Raw genomic sequence first — 21,246 nt, 5'->3', positions numbered from 1 at the left:
GGTATGCAATGTAGTGACATGCGTTGTAATGGTTGCGTTGTAATGACATGCGTTGTAATGGATGTTGCGTTGTAAAGGTTTTGTTGTAAAGGTAGTGCTTTGTAAAAGTTGTGTTGTAAGTGTTGTTTCCCCCGACATCCACGCTCGTTTTCCCCCGCCATGTTAGTATGGCGGGGAGGACCTCTGCGGACGGCAATGTCGTCCGCCGCTTTTCCGCCCCGGTCGCCTTGCGGCCGGGGCGGAAAAGGAATAATATGGTGGCAGTGTCTATTGGACACCGCCAGCCATATTACGATGGGCCTGGGCAGGTGCCTTTCTGTGGCGGCGATGCCGCCACGGAAAGGCATGCGGTCTTCATTTTGGGGGCCCGCGGCCCCCAAAGTGAAGGAGGGGTGGGGTGTGCACACATGGGGGGTGGCCTGCCGCTTTGTGTATGCAAATGCATACATGCATTTATGGCATTGTGGCGGGCGGTGCAGAGAGCTCCGCCCGCCACAATGTTATAAATGCAGGATGAGGCCGCATCCTAATTCCACCCACGGGACCCCCACCCTTATAGCGGACGGGCCCTAGTCCCGAAAGAATGGTGGGCGGACTAAGTCCGCCCGTCATCCTAATGACCCCGCAAGTTCGATTCTCGGTGTCGACTCAACATCCTGTGATTCTGGGCAAATCACCTAATCTCCCCGTGCCTACCAAATACGAATGTGTCCTTGTATAACGTAACTGGTGCTCATGTAAAGCACTCCATAACCTTTGGGTCGAGTTCGCGCTATATGAAACTGCAAAAACAACAACAAAATTGTCGCATTTTGTGAATGAAGACATTGCACTGGTAGATCAGGCCATTTGCTCATATGCAGCGTGAAAATGATGGCTTTTTATAAATGTCTCTGAATCGAAGGTATAGTTTCTACCAAGAGATTGTGATTTCTTGAAAATGTGACTTACACTTACTTATTTGATGTACTCAGAATCTTGAACGCTTGCCCAGCACTGGGCGCCTAATTTGTGCTGCTTTAACTGCCACGAGCAGACAGGCTTTTACTAAGGTGGAGATCAGGCGCCTGCAGTTATCTCACCCAGTTATTGACATTTGTGTGCCAGATTGTCCCTGAAATTCACCAGTTCTCGTCCTTCAGTAGCTCCTTGAATATTAATGCCTCCCATCCTGCCGCTCCCTGGTCATAGGTTCACATCATTAACGGCTCTGTCTTTTCGCGTGTCTCGTAAAGGTTCAGGGCATCCAATTATTACTTACATCATCCTCACCAGGGCTGTTAGTCATATGTGCTATTTATGCCATCTGTCAGCGTCGCTGGATAGAGATGTCTGAATCTAAAGCTGGAGGCTCCCGCTGTACGTATGCAGGAGGCTCATCTGCAGGTTGCTGCAGTCCAGGCTTTGCAGGACGGCCTTCATTGGCTGTAGGAAAATGTAAACAGAACCCAGCATTCTGCAGCCCTATGGTTGACGACACAAGCTGATGAAAGCGTGACCTAAATACACCGAAGAATTGCACCTTGTTTACTTGAGAATCGAGCACTAAATTTGTACAATATCTTTGCTGCCTCGTGCATGGCAACAGAGGCGTTTTAAGGCATGAGCAGAGTGGGCTGTGTCCCAGAGCCCCACCCTTTAGTGCCCCCCGCCGAGATAGAGTCAGCTAAGCTCTGCAGAGAGTCTTGCCCTTAGTGCCAACATCGGCCCATACCCCAGCCCTCCCACCACAATTACTGAATAACAGACACAACACAATTGTTTGGTGGAGAAAGTTGCTGCAGGTTTATTTGCATAACAATATGCCAACATGTTGGGTTATCTTACGGGTGATCCAGGGGCAGGCAGCCCCTCGCCACCTGCCCACCTGATGAGCCATAAAACCCCAGTGGTATTAACCGCGGGGTGTGGTCAATTTGGGGGAAGGGATAGCCCCTCCAACCGGCGGACCTCCAGTCCACCCGTTACTCACACCCCTCCCCGCTAGGGGGGGCGGAGAGTTGCAGGCAACCCCCGGTTGCTCAGGTCCACAACCGCCCGTAGGACTAACTGGGCGCCATCGCTCCTCCAGGATCCCCACGCGAGGACCTCCCTGGGGATAATTGGCTTTAGCACCCTTACTGTGCTCCTGTAGAGGATACCCTTCAGTACCTTACAGCCTTTGGATTGCTCTGGGTGCGGCCCCCGCCGCCCTGGGGCCCCCCACGCTATACTAACTTTTTACTTACAACCTGCTGTTACCAATTCTTCGCCTAAATCTAGCACAAATAGGTCCATGCCCACTTTGGATAGGTGTATCCCATCGACTTCAAAGCACCCTGTGCATTTCACATGCAGCAACCCATGCCTGACAAAACAAAAACATCTTTGCCCCATGAATTTGCGCATCGCGCTGTTCACCCGCCTGCGCGAGGTCTCCATGGCATCTCCTGACCGTGCGTCCCACCAAAACAGCCTGGACGTAATTTTAGACCACCAAAGGTCACAGGACCCCAGCATGTTACTCAATTAACACAAGGTGCCCCTCATCTCCTGAAGCAGGACCCTACGCCCTAAGGGAACCAACTCATCACCTCCTAGGTGTATCACTAATAAATCGGGTGGCGAGTCCCCCCCGCTCAGTCTCTGAAGAACTTTCCGCTTCAAGCTATTCCAACGCAATTCGGGTGTCCCCAGCCAAATTATCCTCGTTGCCGTGAACCTGTGTTTCCATTTTCTGCTATCAGCCCACTGAGATACCCTCAGGATTCCAGAATGTCCCATCACCCAGACCGTTTTACCTGCTAAATAAAGATGCAGAAGTTTGACACATTGTTTATTAATAACAACAAAACTCAATACTTCAACCACATCAACATTTACACCGACTCTTCTGTCGCACAATAATTAGCACTGGACCATCGTTTAATCAAAAGTTCTATGAACGTATGTATTTCCTGTAACAATTCGACTCCCAACGCCCCACTTGTTTGATGTTTTCCACCGGCAAGCCCGCCTGGAAGGCCGTGGTTACTGCCCCTATTCTAAATGAGTGGCTGCAAAAACGCTTGCCCTGGACCTTATTGCCTGAGAGTTCTAAACACACATCCATTATGCGCGGCACCTGAAATTTGGTCAAGGGGGTACAATCCGCGTGTATCAGGAGATAACCCTCGCTAGCGGGTTGCAGCACTAGGTATCTCGCGACTAGGCGCACTGGGCAATACTTGGCGATCTCCAGTCTGTTCAACACTATCACTTTCCCTTTTCCTGCATGGTCCATTTTTGATCTCCGCAGCCTTAAGGTCAGGACCTCATTAAGAAGGATTTGTTAGGATCTAACTTCCCCCTCAACCTAGCGTGGTGGTTGATAGCTGACAATTATCCTGCTATCCGTGGTTGTGACTTCCCCTCTTTAGCCCACATTATGAAGTCCTGAGTCCTGTTCTCCAAGGAAGGTCTCACTTGATCCCAAGCACCGGTAACTGTGCAGAACTTCTCCCGGTACCGCTTTATCATCCAAGGCGCCAAGGACAGCTCACCCAGCCCTATCAACCGCCTTTCAGATTCAGTAGGAACCACAGATGTGCTGGGAAAGGGGTCATCACCTCTCGATCTCGCGGCCACGCCTCCCGAAACCTGTGCCACTGCGAGAAAGAGCATCAGCCGCTGTGTTTTGCACCCCTTGAATATGTCGCGCTCTACACTCAATGTTGTTCACCAAGCACACCCTCACCATCTCCCTGAATAAGCACAAGACTAGTGGGCAGGATGCTGAATGTGAATTGATGGCTTGCACCACCGCCAGATTGTCCGACCAGAACAAGACCCTACGTGCCGCCAGCGCCGCTGGCCACAGGTGGAATGCCACTACTATCGGGAAGAGTTCCAGGACTGTAATGTTCGCTGTGATCTTCTTCTTACGCCACACATTGGGCGAGCCCTGCGCGCACCACTCTGTGTTTTAGATGACCCCAAAACCCTCTCTTCCTGACGCATCCGTGAACAGAGCGAGTTCCGGAGATCCTGCCCAAGGCGCCCTCCACACCACTGAACCATTGAAGTCTTCCAAGAAGCTGGCCCACGTTCTTAAGTCCTCCTTCATCCCTCTACTGAGTCTGACTAGGTGGTGCCTCCTGGTGACCTTCGCTGTAGCCCTGGCAATTCTGGATGCAAAGACCCTCCCTGCCGGTATGATTCTGGCAGCAGAGTTAAGTTTGCCTAACAAGCCTTGCAAGAAACCTAGTGACACCTTCTCCTGACCTAAGGCTGTCTGAATGTGCTGCGCAAGGTTCCGAACCTTGTCCGCAGGTAACCTTGATTCACCTGCCATTGTATCAATTTCAATCCCTAAAAAGGTCAACACTTGCGCCGGACCCACAGTCTTGCACAGGTGCCAGAGGGACCCCTAGGTGCGCAGCCAGTAACTCAAAATCCCGCAGGGCCTCGCTACATTCCTGTGACCCATCACTCCAGATGGAAAGGAAATCGTCCAGGTAGTGAGAAACTCCTCGTACCCCATAGCTTGACTGAAGAGCCCACTGAAGGAAGCTGCTTAAAGCCTTAAAGTATGCGCAAGACACCACACAACCCATGGGCATGCAGCGGTCGTAAAAATACTGGTCATCTAGCTTGAAACCTAGCAGGCGTTGGCTGCTCGGATGCACTGGCAGTAACCGGAATGCCAACTCAATGTCCGCTTGGCTAACCAGGCCCCCCTGCCTGCCCTCCTTACTAGATCCAAAGCCACGTCCAGAGTACAATACGTGACCGAGCAAGCGCCCTCCTCCAAACCATGGTTGACAGAGGCCTCCTCAGGGTGAGAAAGGTTGTGGATTAAGCGGTAAACCCCAGGCTCCTTCTTGGGAACCACTCCCAGAGGAGACACCACAAAAGTGTCCAATGGTGGACTTGAAAAGGGGCCCGCCACTCTTTCCAGTAACCTCTCCTTCTCCACTTTGGCCCTGACCACATCCGATTGATCCTTGACTGACCTTAGATTGTCCACCTCCCTGGGCCCTTCAGGCCCCACGTAAGGTATTTTGAAACTGTGAGAAGTTGGCGTGATATATGATGTCTCCAATTCTGGGGGCACCTTGTATCAGTCCAAACAAACCCTTATGGTGATGGTTGTAAGTCAACCTTATAGACAAGCTATCCTAAGGGTAGCATGGACTAAGCAGCCTTAAAGGCTTAACTCAAGAGGTCGTGTTAAGCAAGCTGTTTTACCAATCACAATTCTGTAATATCAAATTAAAGGACACCATACAAGTTATATATTATAAAAATATATGTATTTATTACTAGAATAATCCTCTGCACTCTTTATGAGTGCAGCGGCACAAGCGTTTAAACAAAAGCACAGTTAAACATATAAAAGTTGCACAATTATGGATGAGGCCCAGGGGCCATGCAAACCATATATTAAAAAATTGGTATAAGAGTTACCAATCGAACAGTGGTTAGGCCTAGGGCCTAGGGAATGGCTGGGAGCAGTCAGGACTAGCAATGCTGAAGTCGGGAAAAGCCCGCGGGATTCGGGTGCAGCGCTTAAAGCACACACATGCACCAATGCAAAGTCAATGGTGCGTAAAAGTTATAAAGTTACTGTTTAAGGAGACTTCCGCTTAACCTAGAAGGATGAAACTTTAGACACATATACTAGAGGTGTGTACCAGTACAGGAGCACCGGCGTTTCTGAGTTACCTCACCCACAGGAAGCGGGTGCACAGGTGCGAAGTAGTGTTGGGTTTCGTCACGCAGGTTGATGGTGCCTGAGGATGAAGATGCTGCAGGCATTGTGAAGAGAAGTGTCCAGTGTGATCCAAGGGTGGATCGAAGATATAGATGATCTGAAAGCAGAGGGGACAGAGTCTGGGTCACTCAGCAGTGACCAGGGTGGAACCAGGAAGGAACCAGGCAATGTCGGGTGCCATCAGGTCGTTGATGGGAAGCTTGTCTCCGCTGCCACGTAGACTCTGAGGCACCGAGGGCGTCCAGGAGTGGATCACGAGCTGTCCCCCGAAGGCTCTCGCTGTGGGCGGTGTCGGCTTCCGATTGGAGCAAACAACTCTTGGCAAGCGCAACCCACGCAGGATTCAAAGATCGCTTAATACTCGGACCAGGAACGTCAGAGCGGGTGCTCCTTTTCAGGGGAGCGAGGGCAAGTTTAGAGCAACAAGACTCACGAGTTAGGTTTCAAGGTTCGTCGGCACATGGGCCACAAGCCAACGGGCAAGTGACCGGACCAACGTGTTGAGCCAAAAGATGCAGAAGGGCCCCACGCAGCACTCCGTGAGTGTAGAGGAGTGAGCTTCGGTGCAAGAGAGGCTCTGGGCTGGGGCTTCTCAAACCCCAATGCACATCTTCAAGGGTCAGTCGGGGGCTGCACGGTCAGCGTCTCATGGTCTTTCCAAGATGGCGGGCCCCACGCTTCAGGTCACCTCCACGGGTCTCAGCTCTACAGGGACTGTGGATCGGGCTGTTAGAAGGCAGGCACGCCGGGTCTTGTTGAACTCTGTTGCTCGAGTTCCGGCAGGAACTGCAACAAAGCAAACGTCGAGGTGCTGGATGGTGCCTGTTTGCACAGGGTGGTCACTCCTTGACCACAAGGGAGGTTCTTCAGTCTTCTACGTTGAGTAGGATGTCGAAGGGTCCAGAGTTTTGTTTCATAACTTTCAGTCAGGATAATCTGAGTGCTTTGGCACTGCTCCCATTCTTATACCAATCTTGGTCGACAGGACTGTTGAGGGGATAGTATTCCAAATCGTATGACACCTTACACGACATGTTTTGATAAAGCCAAACCAAAGTTAGCACATATTGCTAACTTTAGCACAGATTATAATGCACTTAAGAGTATATGGTATGGCGTTATCCCGGAACAGCTAAGGGAGTTGTTCCCGACAGCTGCAGACAGGCTCAGCTCATGCTAGAGCACCATCTCACATAAAACCAAGCACTCTGCCTCCAGGATTGTTAAGGCCTGCCATAGAAGTGACTTATAGGTATATATGTGTCCGGTTTTAGATTTAGATATAGGTATACTATATCTAAGCAAGGGGTGATTACACCACCTTGCCCCAGCTGAGTGATCAGCCAGTTGTGTCAATTTAGAACCAGCCAGGGGTGGCAAAAGCAATGCTGCAGCCCCTGGTAGGCCTTGGATGCACCTATGCCCTTGGCACCTATAGTGCACTATATAGGGGCTGACAAGGTGTCCAGTACCAATTTGGTTATGCACCTAGGGTGCATGGAGTCCATTTTAAGGAGTGAGCAGATAGCCTGGGGCCCTGATTAGCAGGGAACCAGGCCAACTAAGTCGAAAACCAGCTAAACACAAGGCGAAAAATCTGGGGTAACCAAAGTCAGGTGTCCACCTTCCTACAGAAACCCTCACTAAACCCCTCCAGTAGCAACTGACTGTCAAGCGTGAGCGGGTACTTTCTCAAGAGAGGCAACAGGTTCGACATGACTACTGGCGAAGGGCCCTTCACTGCACTTTGACTAACGTCAAGCTTAGCTGTGGGGGGGACCAAAAGGGGGGAGACGGGTGCTGAGTATTGACCGCTGCCTAGCTAAACCTGGGAGGGGGAGGGGGGGGACCCCAGATGCCATTACTAATATCCTGCATCCTGTTTACTTTTGGGGGTGCCCCCTTGCTGAGAGTGGCAAGATGCTGCTGGGTGGGGGCAATTTGTTGGTTAATAAAAACGTTATGGTAAAAATCTTTTTTAATCTGTGAATATTTAAGTTTGTAAAGATGTTTTTAACAGAATGTGTACATTTATTTTAAATTGTATAAACTGACTCTAGTATTGTACTTATATCCCAACCAGGTGTTAATAAATAACATATTTTGAATCTTATAACTGCTTTGTGTGCCACTTTGCCCTCGCTCTAACAATTGTTATCTGACTTAAGTAGTTTTGTAAACTTGGTAACCTACACAAAGATTATTTTCACATGAATTTGCTTGCCCGTATAGAAAGTAGTGACTTGTGAGGCTTGTCCCACCCCCCAAAAACATTCAGAAAAGGAAATTTGCTGTTTTTTATGCTGGGTGAGAGCCTCCACATCTGTTGCAACCGTGCACAAATTTGCATGTCTTGCCCCAAGAACAAGCCCCCGAGTTGAACAAACGACAGGTCCCCGGGGCAACCTCCTGAACACCCTCTGTTACTCCCTCTCCCCCTGAACCACCCCCAAAAGGGATGCTTGGCCCCCGCGTATCATAGTGAAAGGCACCACTGCCGACATCCTTGCTCCCCTGACTCTTACTCTGTGCCACTGCGCCTTGCACCATGTGAGAACCCATGTGATCCAGCCATAACTGCACTTCCTTCTGGTCCCACCTCATTTCTGGACACAAAGACATTCTCTTCCTAAACTACCGGTCATAACTCAATCAATCCTGTCTGCCCCATTTCATGGCCTCCTTGCGAATGAGAGTGCTGTATTGGATGAGAGCCTGCGCCTGCTTAGGATGCTTCTCTAAGATGACCGCTGATAGAATGGCAAAAGCGTCAAGCCAGTTATCAATAGTTTTTTCCAGCCACTGCTAGTACTTCGTCTTCTTGTCTTCCTCTTTGACATCCACCCCATCCTGCCCCAGTAAGAGTAGTGAAAATATGTCTATCAGCTCTCGCCTCCTTATAACCTCCTTGGCAGCTAAAGGTACCTGCCAGACAAAGGAGCAGTGACCAGATAACAGGGGTGCAGCGGCAACCGACTGCACCGGCGCTGGGGGGGCTAACTGCGCAGCAGGGGAAACTACACTGGGTGTGCCGCTCGCGGCCAGAGGAAGTTGCGCGGCCCCACTGCTGGGTGCAGGGGAAACAGACATACCGGTGGTCAGGACAGAGCTGGCTAACACTGTGGCGTCCAAAGCTTCACAACTGCTGCTAGATGAGGGAGAAAAAATGGGCGCCACGGGGGGGGGGACTCCCCGGCTCCCTCCGTGGGCCTACTATGCAAAGATGTGGTCTGACCACCAAAGAAACACTCGAGCTTTGGGGGGACGGAGCCCCCAGCGGAGTCTGTTGCACCTTCACCTGGTTCAACCACACTGATACGCCGCCCTAGCCCCTCCCTCTCGAACGGCTGGGACACTGACCGGCTGGGCCGGAGAAGGGGTAAGCTGTCCCCCCCTCAGTTCTGCCATGAAGTCTTTCAAAGTGTCCGAGAGCTTACCCAGGTCTTCACGAGTAGAGTAGCGTACCCCACTGTGGTCTGGAGATTGTCTTGCGGAGCCACTGGGGCCAGGGGCTGAGGGGAGACGGGCAGGGGCACCACCCCCTTCTGCATGTGCAAAGCCCTAGTCTTGGCTGGCAGTGGGTCTGGTGAGAATTCTTTGGACGTGGGCTTGCGGGCCCGCTTCAATGGCTCACAGATGACGCCCGAGTCCTCAGATTCGACGTCCTTCAAGATCCCTGTGACCCAAGACGGACCCTTTCCTTTGGCCATACGAATAAACTCCATCCACTGTGCCTCCTGCATCGCATCTGGCAATGAATCGTCCACCTGCGGCGTCTGCGTAAAAAGGGGTGGGGAGCCCTGGCTCTCCATGGCGTATCGTCGGGCTTGCGTCACTCAATCTACGGAATAAAGACAGTGTCAGACATATACTCAACACTCCACTAGCGAGGCCAGACCTACTGCTGACACTGCTGAGCCCGCGTCCCCCAACCCTGGACTTACTTACTCAAGAGGAGGTGACTATGCGTATGCGTGATCCGGGCCTGAAAATAAGTCCTCAGCGTGACAATTCTTTATATAAAAATGAAAAGAAAGGTTAGCAGCGCCCCCTCACCTCCTTAAACCCACGTTGATTCTTGATGACACCTCGCAAAACCTTCCCCTCCCTTGACCATGACCAGACCTTTAACGCAGAGTGTCAGACCATACCTGTTCCTGACCAACTCCAAGGTCCTCTGCGTCGTTAAATCTCTGGGCAACAGATAGTCTGAAATCAGAAAACAGACATTAGCATCCATCCCATGCCTGCTTGCCAACCCCTTGGCACACTGACCCCAGTGTGCCGCCATCTTCTTAACCGACGACTTCTCTCGCGTTCTTCCACGGGCCCCGACATCCTCTCCTGTTTGGTTCCTGCATGGACATAGAACAGACATCAGCCGCCCTCCCCCCAAAACTCCTGGCAGCGACCTCTAGCGCAATAGCCATATCCCTGGTTACCAGCACAAGATATCCAAAGCTACGGCTGTACCACCCGAGCCAACCGGCATCATAACACCAGGAATCCAAGTAAGCCACATAACAAAATTCAAGCTCCTATAATGCGCGCATCTACTGTGCCCGGGATCGAACCCTGATGACTGAACCCTCGCCCGAGCCGGCACCACCCTGCACCAGACGCTGAAAATTCTCTAATAGTCCAACCCGACTACATTTGATATAATTCGTTAGACTCGCATTTGAGTTTCATGTAGCGTCCACTTGGAGCGCTATACTTGAGCACCAGTTACACAAGAGCATAAACATGTATTGTAAATCCCAGATCAGGAACATAAAATAAACCATTGTTTGAGTAGAAAGATAATGCGCCTCTGCAAATTTTTACACCCGGAGTTCATGCCGCCTGAAGTGAAGTTTCTCGGGAAATAGCTGTTGGGGTGTATGAATTTACTGGGTGCGTGACATTTATAAATTATGCAACTCAATAGAAAAAATTACACAATCACACACTGGGCGGCAAACGTTTCCTCTACACACAAAGGTAAGGGCAGGCACAAACAGCGGCTATAGTATTTACAAAATTACAATAAAATGAAACTCCCTGTCTTGGGCAGCGTGGGCTCGGATGGCCCTTGCACTTCACCTGGCTCAGAGTCCCGAACGTTCATACATGAGCGAGAGATTTTAAGATGTCTCCCTCCAGTCGACGAACCGGAACGCTTTCTGTCATGGAGATACATCCATGATCCTGGGCCTGCCCCGACCGGAACCAAACGATTCTGGTGCGACACCCCCGAGCCCCCCCAAGCAAGCATGCATGGCTCAAGCTGGGGGTGGGGGTGCACCTAAAGCATGAAAAGGCAGTGACAACACACCAGCAGCCCCCCACGCACGAGGCCCCACTACCATCAAGTGCCCCTCCCCAGCTACTGCCCCACACCTGAGTACAAAGCAGGGCAAGCGCGGACCTTGCGCAGTTACTGAGGAACCCAACACCCAGCCCCCGAAACCAGGGCCTGCACCCCCCCCTCCCGCAAACTGCAACAGGGCCATGCCGCAAAACCCAACACACCCCAGAATGCCACCGGGGCCCACAACCCACCCCAGGAGGGTGTCACAGAGATTATTTGCAGTAATATTAATGAGCTCCTGCTGTGTTACAATACTGAAAACACACATCACTGCCTCAGAATATTAAATGCATACACATTTAGAATTTGACCAAAGAGGGCATGAAAGAGTTGAAACTGGATCATATAATCAAAGCTGTTCCAAACAGGGGCCCTTAAAAAACATTTCGCCCATAGTCCCCTAAATCCTTAAAACGTTTGTGTTAGACCTGGCACCATTGGCATGGGTCTCCCTTCCATTTTTGCTGTTGCCTCATGTGTTTTTGCTGGTGTTAGATGCTTTGGGCACTGTGCCATAGCTGTCCAGTGCCACAGTGCAAGTGCTCCCTACTGTAAATGAATGTATTAATTGGTGATTCCATGATTGACTATTTGTTTTTCTTGTCAGACCCTCATACAGTGCACTGAGTGTGCCCAGGGCGTGTAAATCCAAATGCTGCTGGTGGGCTTGCAGTACTGGTTGTGCCACCCACAGAAGCAGCCTGGTAAAATTAGTCTAAGGTCTGCCATTGCAGAGCCTGCGTGCAGTCTGGTACTGTCATGCTGACTGAGCAAGTGCACCCACTTGCAAGTCCGTGAACCTTCCCTTTTCTTCATATCAGACACCCCTATGGTAGACCTACGGGCAGGGTGCATTGTAAGTATAAGGTAGGACAAGCCCTGATGTGTGTGGCATGTCCTAATAGTGAATTACAGCCATTTTCGTTTTTCACTATTAAAAGGCTACCTGTTCTGTATAGGCCAGAAAGGGCTGTTAGATTATTACATGTTTATAATCCTAACAGACTCAGAAAACATGGTAGAAATTCGGGTTTAGTATGCCTGGACTCAGAAAAATAAAATGCATCTTTTAGTGAAGTTTATTTTAACATTCTGTGTTTGCAAATACCACTTTTAGAAAGTAGGTATTTGCTTGCCTAACCATTTAAGCCTGCCTCTGCGTGGTTGTGTATTCCTTTGTCTGGTTTTGTGAGTGACAGGGCTGGGGGATTCAGAGACAGGATGAGTCAGCCAGGTGGTGAATAGAGAGATCTGCATCTAGATAGGAGGGAGGAGTTGCACCTGAACCTTGAATAGGGCTGTGCCTGCCTTCCACAATGCTAGCTCCACCTCCTGGGGTGCGGCTGATGTCTCTGCCCTGCACACTGAAAGAAGAGAAGGAAGACTGTCAACAAAGTGCTCCAGGACTGTACTTGCCTTCCGCAATGCTGGCGCCACCCCCTGTGGCGTGTCTGATGTTTCTGGCCTGCACTGTGAGAGGAAAGGAGAAGCCTGGTAAACTGAGTGCTTCAGAACTGGTTTGGACTGGGCACAGGCCCCTCTCCCCTCAGAGAACTAAGGATTTTGGGGTATAAATATTGGGACCCTGATCCCAAGAAATTAGATCACTTTTGGACTACAAGAAGAAACCTTTGCTGAGGAGAGGAACCGGAAGAAACTGAGGAGAGACTATTCCCAAGCTGAAGTGCTGCTTGCGGGATTGGCCTGCAGTGGTTGCCTGACTGCCAAAGGAAGGAGAAAGAACTTTGTGTACTTTATTTTGTACTTGGCAAAGATCTCCTAGGGCTTGGAAGAGAACTTGCCACCTGATCGAAGTCTCAGGACCAGTAGACTTCACCAGCCTTTGTGGAATGCTGCTGGAAACGCTGTTTCAGTGGCTACAGAGGCAGGGAGCTGTGACCGACTCTCATGACCGGCCCGGTGTCCTGTAGGCACCGCATCGATCAACGTCCGCCTCGAACAACGCAAGCTCTGAGCTCACCGACTCCGTCCTGACGCCGTCACCGAGCCGTTGCCTGCACCGAGACTGGTGGACACCGCGACGTGCAACGCCTCGCTACACCGACTCGTACTGGTCTGACCGACGCGGGCACTGCTGCTGATTTCGAGTCCTGTGAACGCACCGAAGGTGGGCACCGCCTCGCACGCTTCGCGACGCACTGCCCGACTCGCACTGCTGTCCGGACTGATCGACGCCAGCTCCCGAACTCCGACTCTGTCACCGCATCGCAAGCTGGGAGCACCACAATGAAGCACCGTCTCGCCCTGCAATGCACGCCTTGGATCCACCGACTCTGTCAATGGGCCACTGCCTGCACCGCTTTGAGGGACAACGCGTCCTGCAACGCTTTCTTTTCTGCACCTCGACGAACACCGGGACCAGCTCGCACATCCGTGCCGGCCGCATCAAGTAAAAGGTACTGTGACTGAGTCTGTTGACATTTGAGTGGGCCCGGACTAACGTGGTCCGCTGGATTTTTAGACTCTGTGTTATTTCAGCAACGCTGTAGCCGGACAGGGCTACCGACTCACACAGGACCTTGATTTAAGCCTTTTTAACCAGAACTCTTGAATTCTAATAGAATTGTAGATTATTTTTGTTGTTTATTGGTCTTGTGGTAACTCTATATAAAATATACTTATTTTTATAACTAAACAACCTGTGTGGTGTCCATTTGTAGTGTTGTCACTGAATTACTGTATGTGTTCACAAATGCGTTACACACTGCATCTGAGATAAGCCTGTCTGCTTGTGCCAAGCTACCAAGGGGGTGAGCAGGGGTTATTCTAGGAGTGTACCCCCCTTACTCTGACTAGAGGAGAGGGTCCCTATTTGTCACAAGTACCTACCTGTGCCACCTAGAGACTCCCAATTCTAACAGTCCCTATAAGGCAGCAGTTCTTAACACGGACCCCCGTGTGTCTGTGACTAGTCTCAGACTTACTTTACTCCATAATCCTATAATCCAGAGTTTCCTTTAAAATATTAACATCCAACTCCGCCTTTTTACTTTTTAGTTCTTTTTTTGGGAGAGAGCCTCAAACTGCTTCATTAAATATTTTTTTTTTAAACTCACACCTTCCATTATCTTAACCCACCTCTGAATCCTAACAAATCCTTTCACCTTTAAATCCACCCACCCCTTAACCCTAAAATCACCCTTACCCTCCTTCACCTCGATTCATCCCTAAACTTTAATATTACTGTTACCCCCTTACCTATACCCACCCCATCACCCTATAAAACAGTTACCTGCAGAGTAAAGGCATGCATATTAAAGCAATGGGAGTGAAGGCACATATTGAGTAAAGAGGGAGGAGAAAATGCTACGTGGACTAAAATTCACTGTGACTCCTGCTCAGAGGGCTGGTGACTATTTAGAAAATGAAATGATATTTGCAGATCAATAAAGTATAAATACGTTAAAATAACAAAATTGAGGATTACATTTTTGAAAAGCTATGCAAATGTGAAGTATTTATATATTGGAGGCAATACAATTAGGATGCAGATTCATCAATATTTCCCCCACCACAATGCAGAAAGACCAGAAGAGAATGCGCCATATTCAGTATTATATGGCACATTCATTTCCTCTCCTTGCTCTGAAGCACATTTGTCTCCCAAGCCCCAAAGCAGATACCCTTGCGTCATGGTGCAAGAGTGACTGCATTCAAGGCGGTATTATTTTTGAGCCCGAAGGTGTCTTTTCCAGCACAAAAACAATCCTCTGAGTCTTTTTCCTCTTTCTATGTGTGCTGCATTCTTCAGCATACATAGAAAGAGGAAAAAACAAGAAGAAATAAACAAACCTCTTTTCTTTATGCCGCCTCTGGGAAAGTGCAGCATCTTGACGCATTCCCAGGTCTACCACTCATGGTATATCTGGGAATTAGTCTAAGTCCATGGTTAGATGCATGGAAACACCAAGAGTCCACCCTTGGAATGCCTCCCGGGGGCAGAGTAATGCAAGGCAGCAAGTTGCGCAGACTGCTGGGGGATCTGATATCCCCTAATGTTTTTCCAGCTCTTGTAGCCATTGCACACTACTTGGAAAGCTGTGCATGGCTTCATGTTTAAGTTCACCTGTATGCCACAGAACCACAAAACAAAACATTAAACCACATTTCGAGGTTGTTATCAGTTATCTTCATTGAAAGCTCATAGTGGAGAGACAAAAGCCCTTTCAATCCCTAACTAGATTCGATCACCAGCAGTTGCTCAGAACTTGTTCACCCAAATTTGTTGCCTATCATTCATCTTCTAGAAAGTGATTCCATTGGAATCCACAATGAACTATTTTATATCTGAAAAGTATACTCAGTCATCACACTGACTGTAAGAAAATGGATCACTGGTTGAGGGGGTAAAACCTTACTCAAGAAGGAACTACAATCCTTGTCAGGATGAACTAACAAGCAAACTCTAAATTAACCTGTGCTCTGGCACAGATCAGTCAGGCTTAACTCAGAGGCAATTTGTAAAGCATTTGTGCAACATTTCAAAGAGTAATACACTAAAAATACTCCACAAAGGATCCCCCATCAAATTAGAACACTAGATTAAATTTCAATAAAGAAAGCAAAGCCAAATTGACAAACATCCAATCAGTAGATCTGGAGATAGGTAATGCAGGGCTGCAGAGCGAGTTATTTCAGCAATACAGCAGTTTTTCTTCCTGGCAGAGTCTCCCACAGGCCCAGAAATGTACTGAAAGTTGGTGTCTGGGGTTTAATATTTATAACTGGTGCCTCCTTGAAGTGGGAGAAGCTTCAAGAGGTTCCTTTTGAAGTGCCTAGGATTCCTACCTCCCATGCCCTGCCCTGGCTACAGACTAGCTACAGGGGTATGCAATCCTTTGTGTAAAGTTAGGACACAGCCTATTCAGATGTATGTGGGGCTGTTCCTAAGTTCTCCCTCCCATCCTGCCAGTAATGGCCCATCCAAGCACACCTAGGCTTGCTATTTAATGTGGCTGTCTAGGAGGAATACACAAAGATCAACTGCCAACTACACCCAGTCATGTGACCCAGAGACAGCCTGCAGCCACTAAATGGCCAAGGCAGAAAAATACCAACTTTCTAAAGGTAAACAGAAGGAGATGATAGACGGAGCGCTGAAACTTTTTAGACACTCACCCTGTTATGGCTGGATTTTCTGAGTAGGTGGGATCAGCCCCCAGGGGCCCCTCCAACCCAGCCAGAACGTACTCACCTTCCCTCCCCAGGACCACCTATATCCAGGCACCTGGTACCTACCTGAGGATGGGGAACTCGCAATATACAAGCTCATATTATTAAAAACACCACTAAATCTATAGGGATACTAAGAATACTCACTGATTACTAGGGATATCCATACCCTACACCACACTTATTTACATCAGTTGGTCTCGCGGCCACTCAGACCCAGACCGGTCTACCCTAGGGCAGATATTGCGCACAATCCGGTGCGACTACACATGGGCCTGCAGAACCCAATGCTCCCTTTTCCAAACTGTTCGCAATCCTGCGAAACTAAGCGTCAGTATCCTCCCTGGCGTTCTCACTTATTCAAGCCACAATCCAGTGGGTATACACACTGGTTCGACCCCCCAGTGCTCTCACTAACGCCGCATATCAACGACGACCACATTCCTATGAACACCTACACATATATATATATATATATTGGGAAGTCTCTTCACTAAGGGTCTGCTACTACAATAATATTAATATCTCAGTTGTCTACTCGGGATGAAACTACAATAATAACTTTGAATATAGTTCCAGATTGTAGTGTACTCCCTGCTCTTGGCATCAAAGGTCCACTCACTCCCTATTTATGTGATCACCACTTACCTGATTGGGATTACTCATCCATTCACGTAGCAACTACCTAGGAGATATATTTACCTTCAGTGAACAAGAATAGGGGCTACACACCAGTTTGTTATAAACTGGGGGTTGTTTTATTATAACAATATAAACATTTACACAGATCAATAAAGGCTATAGGTAGAACACACCGCTTGAAAGAGAAGGATTACACATAACAGGAACACTCCGCTGAAAGGGAAAAGATTAGACATAAAGTGTAAGTGTAGCTAATGTGATGAAAACAATATCACCTGATTAGTGTGAAGTCTTGTTCTAGCTGTCATCTGGGTTCCTCTCTCGTCTGTGCCTTGGCTCATCTCAAACTCTCTCTCTCTCCTGCACTCTTGGGTACACCTCTGCGCTGATCACTCTGTCTCTGGACTCCTCTCCCCCACACGAACTGTCTCTCCACCTTCCGTCTTCAATCTTAATGGTTCCTGCCGCTCTGATCACCGTTCATTCCACTAGCTTATTCACTCTGTCTCTGCGCCAATGTCCAATTAACTCCATCTGCTCCCATAGGTTAGTCTACGAGCTCTCCTCTATCTCTTTTAAAAGGCATTACTTCAGACTCCAGCTATTCACACCTCCTCCTGATAAGCAACTGCTTCTGACTGCTTCCTTCAGTTCCAGCTCACTATTCAACTCAGCTCTTCTCCAGATTGAACCCTCTCTCTCTCTCTGCCAACTCCACTCCACTGCTCGACTCTCTGCTGGACTGACCTTCTGCTTGACTCTCTCCTCGACTCACTCTCTCCTCGACTGACTAACTCCGCCTCTGCACTTCACAAATATAGAATGCTGTTTCCTCATGGAAAGTTCCAGCCAGCAGCTTCCTCCCACCAATCCCATGCACCAGGCTCCTTGCGCTAGACGCTCCCACAGTGACCAGTCTGCTTGTTTCGTCTAGAGACCTGAGCCCGGGAACAATTCCTGATTAGATTCAGCTCTGGCCGGTTCTCTCCGGTCCGCTTAGGGCGGACAACAGTTATAACTATAAACATTGCTTTTGCCCTGAAAAGCCTCCCAGTTTTCATCAAGATGGAGTCCCTCTAGCTCTAGGCCTGTAGGCCTGAAAGGGGTAAAATGCTCCTTAGCTCTGTCAGAATACCTACATAAACCATACCAATGTGTCTAATATGTCAAAGCCAATAGGCAATAGACAGGTTAAAGTCAAGAATAAAGGCATATTAAGCAGCTATCCTCTTCTAAATCTGGAAAAAAGGGCTTAAAAGGGCCAACACAGGCTAAGAATACCTATACTAGATGCGAGCAAGACTAATGATCTATATCACTGCTAAATAAAGCCAAACACTCTGCCATTACACACCCCCAGTCTCATATCTGGGTTGAATCCATCATCGTTCTTTAGCTCACTTCACCACCTCAGTTCTGACCCAGCTATATGCAAATCAGTTTTGACCCTGTGCCTCATGGGAACAGTCCAGCCCGAACTGCCAAGCCAGGTCTTCCCTGAACAAGAAACAAGCTTCCTGGGGCTGGTTTTGTGATAACACCCCTCATCAGCCAGGCTAGCTTGAACCAAGTGGCAAACCGAACAAGGGACCCACGTCTGGGCATACCCTGCCAACCTAGGATGAACAAAGCAAACACAATGAGATGATGGACGGACCGCCGAAACCTTTTCAGACATTCCCACCCAGTCACAGATCTGGGTTGAATCTATCATTGTTCTTTAGCTCACTTCGCCACCTCAGTTTAAGCGTGGGCGGAAAATCCGTTCCGCTCGCGGATTTTGCGGATTTTCGGGAAATCCGCAATCCGCGAGATTTGCGGATTTCCCGCAAAATCCGCAAATTCGCACGCAGCGGATTTTTTGGGCGGCGCGCGGCGTTGGTGATACAATTTTTGCGGCGCGCGGCGTTTATCATCGTTTGCCGAGTTGTTTTTTTCGATAGTTTGCGAGTGCTGCGCCATTTTGGATCTTGCTGTGTGATCCCGCGGGAATTGGCGAGCGCGATTACGTCATCGCGGCTTGCCAGCGATAGTTTGTCAACGCGAGTACGACGAGATCACGTCTCGCGGTACTTCGCAATTGCGAGATTTGAGATGCGGCGCGCGAAAATATAAATTTGCAATTCTGCACAAGAAATCCACCAGCAAGCAGCATAAACCTTCTAGAAATGATGATTTTTATGTGAATAACTCCTTAGTTTGACATTTGCCTGCACTTTTTTAGCGAGGAGTCCATTTTGGGGAGGGGGGCAGGGGGGTGGGAGGAAGGAAGTGCCCCATAGTCTTCAACTTCCTGTTCCTGTTCAGCAGGCTCCTCCCAGTGCTTTGTCCATCTCCTGGTCACTTTTCATTCGGATGTGGACCTGGAAGGATTACCTTTTGTGGATGCTGCTGGATCTTTGGATTTGAGGCCTTTTTGACTTTCTTTGGATCACTGTTGGATTAGAAATTTTACAAGTAAGTTTGTTTGGGGCATTACAGTTGCTGCAACTAAAATTTTGGGATTTTCGATTTTTGGGCTGTTTTGGGGCCTTTTCCCAGGGGTACTCAGTGGTGGGTGGACTGATTCTTTCTGTGGGTTGTCTTGAATTTAAACATCATGGAGGCCATAGATGAATTGGGATTGTGCTGATTTTTCTGTGTTTTTCGATTTTTTTTTTTTGTAAAATTTTGTGTTTTTCGATTTTTGACCTGTTGTTGGGGCCTTGACCAGGGGTAGTGAGTGGTGCATGGGGCCTAGTCTTTCTGTGGGCTGTCTTGAATTTAAACATCATGGATGGAATGGGATTGTGCTGATTTTGCAGTGTTTTTCGATTTTTGGGGGTGTTCATGGGGAGGGACATGCCATGTGGCTGGTGGCCATTTTGAGTGCAGCTACAGGCACTGGCCATGTGCTGGCAGGCAAGTGGCCATTTTGAATGCAGGCTTTGTTGTTAGGCCTCCAACCATTTTGCCTACTTTTCAACCTTTATTTATGCCAGGGGTAGTGAGTCTTGCATGGGCCTAGTATTTCTGTGGGTTGTCTTGAATTTAAACATCATGGAGGCCATGGATGGAATGGGATTGTGCTGATTTTGCAGTGTTTTTCGATTTTTGGGGGTGTTCATGGGGAGGGACATGCCATGTGGCTGGTGGCCATTTTGAGTGCAGCTACAGGCACTTGCCATGTGCTGGCAGGCAAGTGGCCATTTTGAATGCAGGCTTTGTTGTTAGGCCTCCAACCATTTTGCCTACTTTTCAACCTTTATTTATGCCAGGGGTAGTGAGTCTTGCATGGGCCTAGTATTTCTGTGGGTTGTCTTGAATTTAAACATCATGGAGGCCATAGATGAATTGGGATTGTGCTGATTTTTCTGTGTTTTTCGATTTTTTTTTTTTGTAAAATTTTGTGTTTTTCGATTTTTGACCTGTTGTTGGGGCCTTTTCACCAGGGGTATTTGAGTCTAGCATGGGCCTAGTCTTTCTGTGGGCTGTCTTGAATTTAAACATCATGGAGGCCATGGATGGAATAGGATTGTGCTGATTTTGCAGTGTTTTTCGATTTTTGGGGGTGTTCATGGGGAGGGACATGCCATGTGGCTGGTGGCCATTTTGAGTGCAGCTACAGGCACTGGCCATGTGCTGGCAGGCAAGTGGCCATTTTGAATGCAGGCTTTGTTGTTAGGCCTCCAACCATTTTGCCTACTTTTCAACCTTTATTTATGCCAGGGGTAGTGAGTCTTGCATGGGCCTAGTATTTCTGTGGGTTGTCTTGAATTTAAACATCATGGAGGCCATAGATGAATTGGGATTGTGCTGATTTTTCTGTGTTTTTCGATTTTTTTTTTTTGTAAAATTTTGTGTTTTTCGATTTTTGACCTGTTGTTGGGGCCTTGACCAGGGGTAGTGAGTGGTGCATGGGGCCTAGTCTTTCTGTGGGCTGTCTTGAATTTAAACATCATGGATGGAATGGGATTGTGCTGATTTTGCAGTGTTTTTCGATTTTTGGGGGTGTTCATGGGGAGGGACATGCCATGTGGCTGGTGGCCATTTTGAGTGCAGCTACAGGCACTGGCCATGTGCTGGCAGGCAAGTGGCCATTTTGAATGCAGGCTTTGTTGTTAGGCCTCCAACCATTTTGCCTACTTTTCAACCTTTATTTATGCCAGGGGTAGTGAGTCTTGCATGGGCCTAGTATTTCTGTGGGTTGTCTTGAATTTAAACATCATGGAGGCCATAGATGAATTGGGATTGTGCTGATTTTTCTGTGTTTTTCGATTTTTTTTTTGTAAAATTTTGTGTTTTTCGATTTTTGACCTGTTGTTGGGGCCTTTTCACCAGGGGT

The sequence above is a fragment of the Lissotriton vulgaris genome, chromosome 5, assembly GCF_964263255.1.
Source record: "Lissotriton vulgaris chromosome 5, aLisVul1.2, whole genome shotgun sequence".
NCBI lineage: Eukaryota > Metazoa > Chordata > Amphibia > Caudata > Salamandridae > Lissotriton > Lissotriton vulgaris.
Note: the sequence above shows the minus strand (reverse complement) of the source record.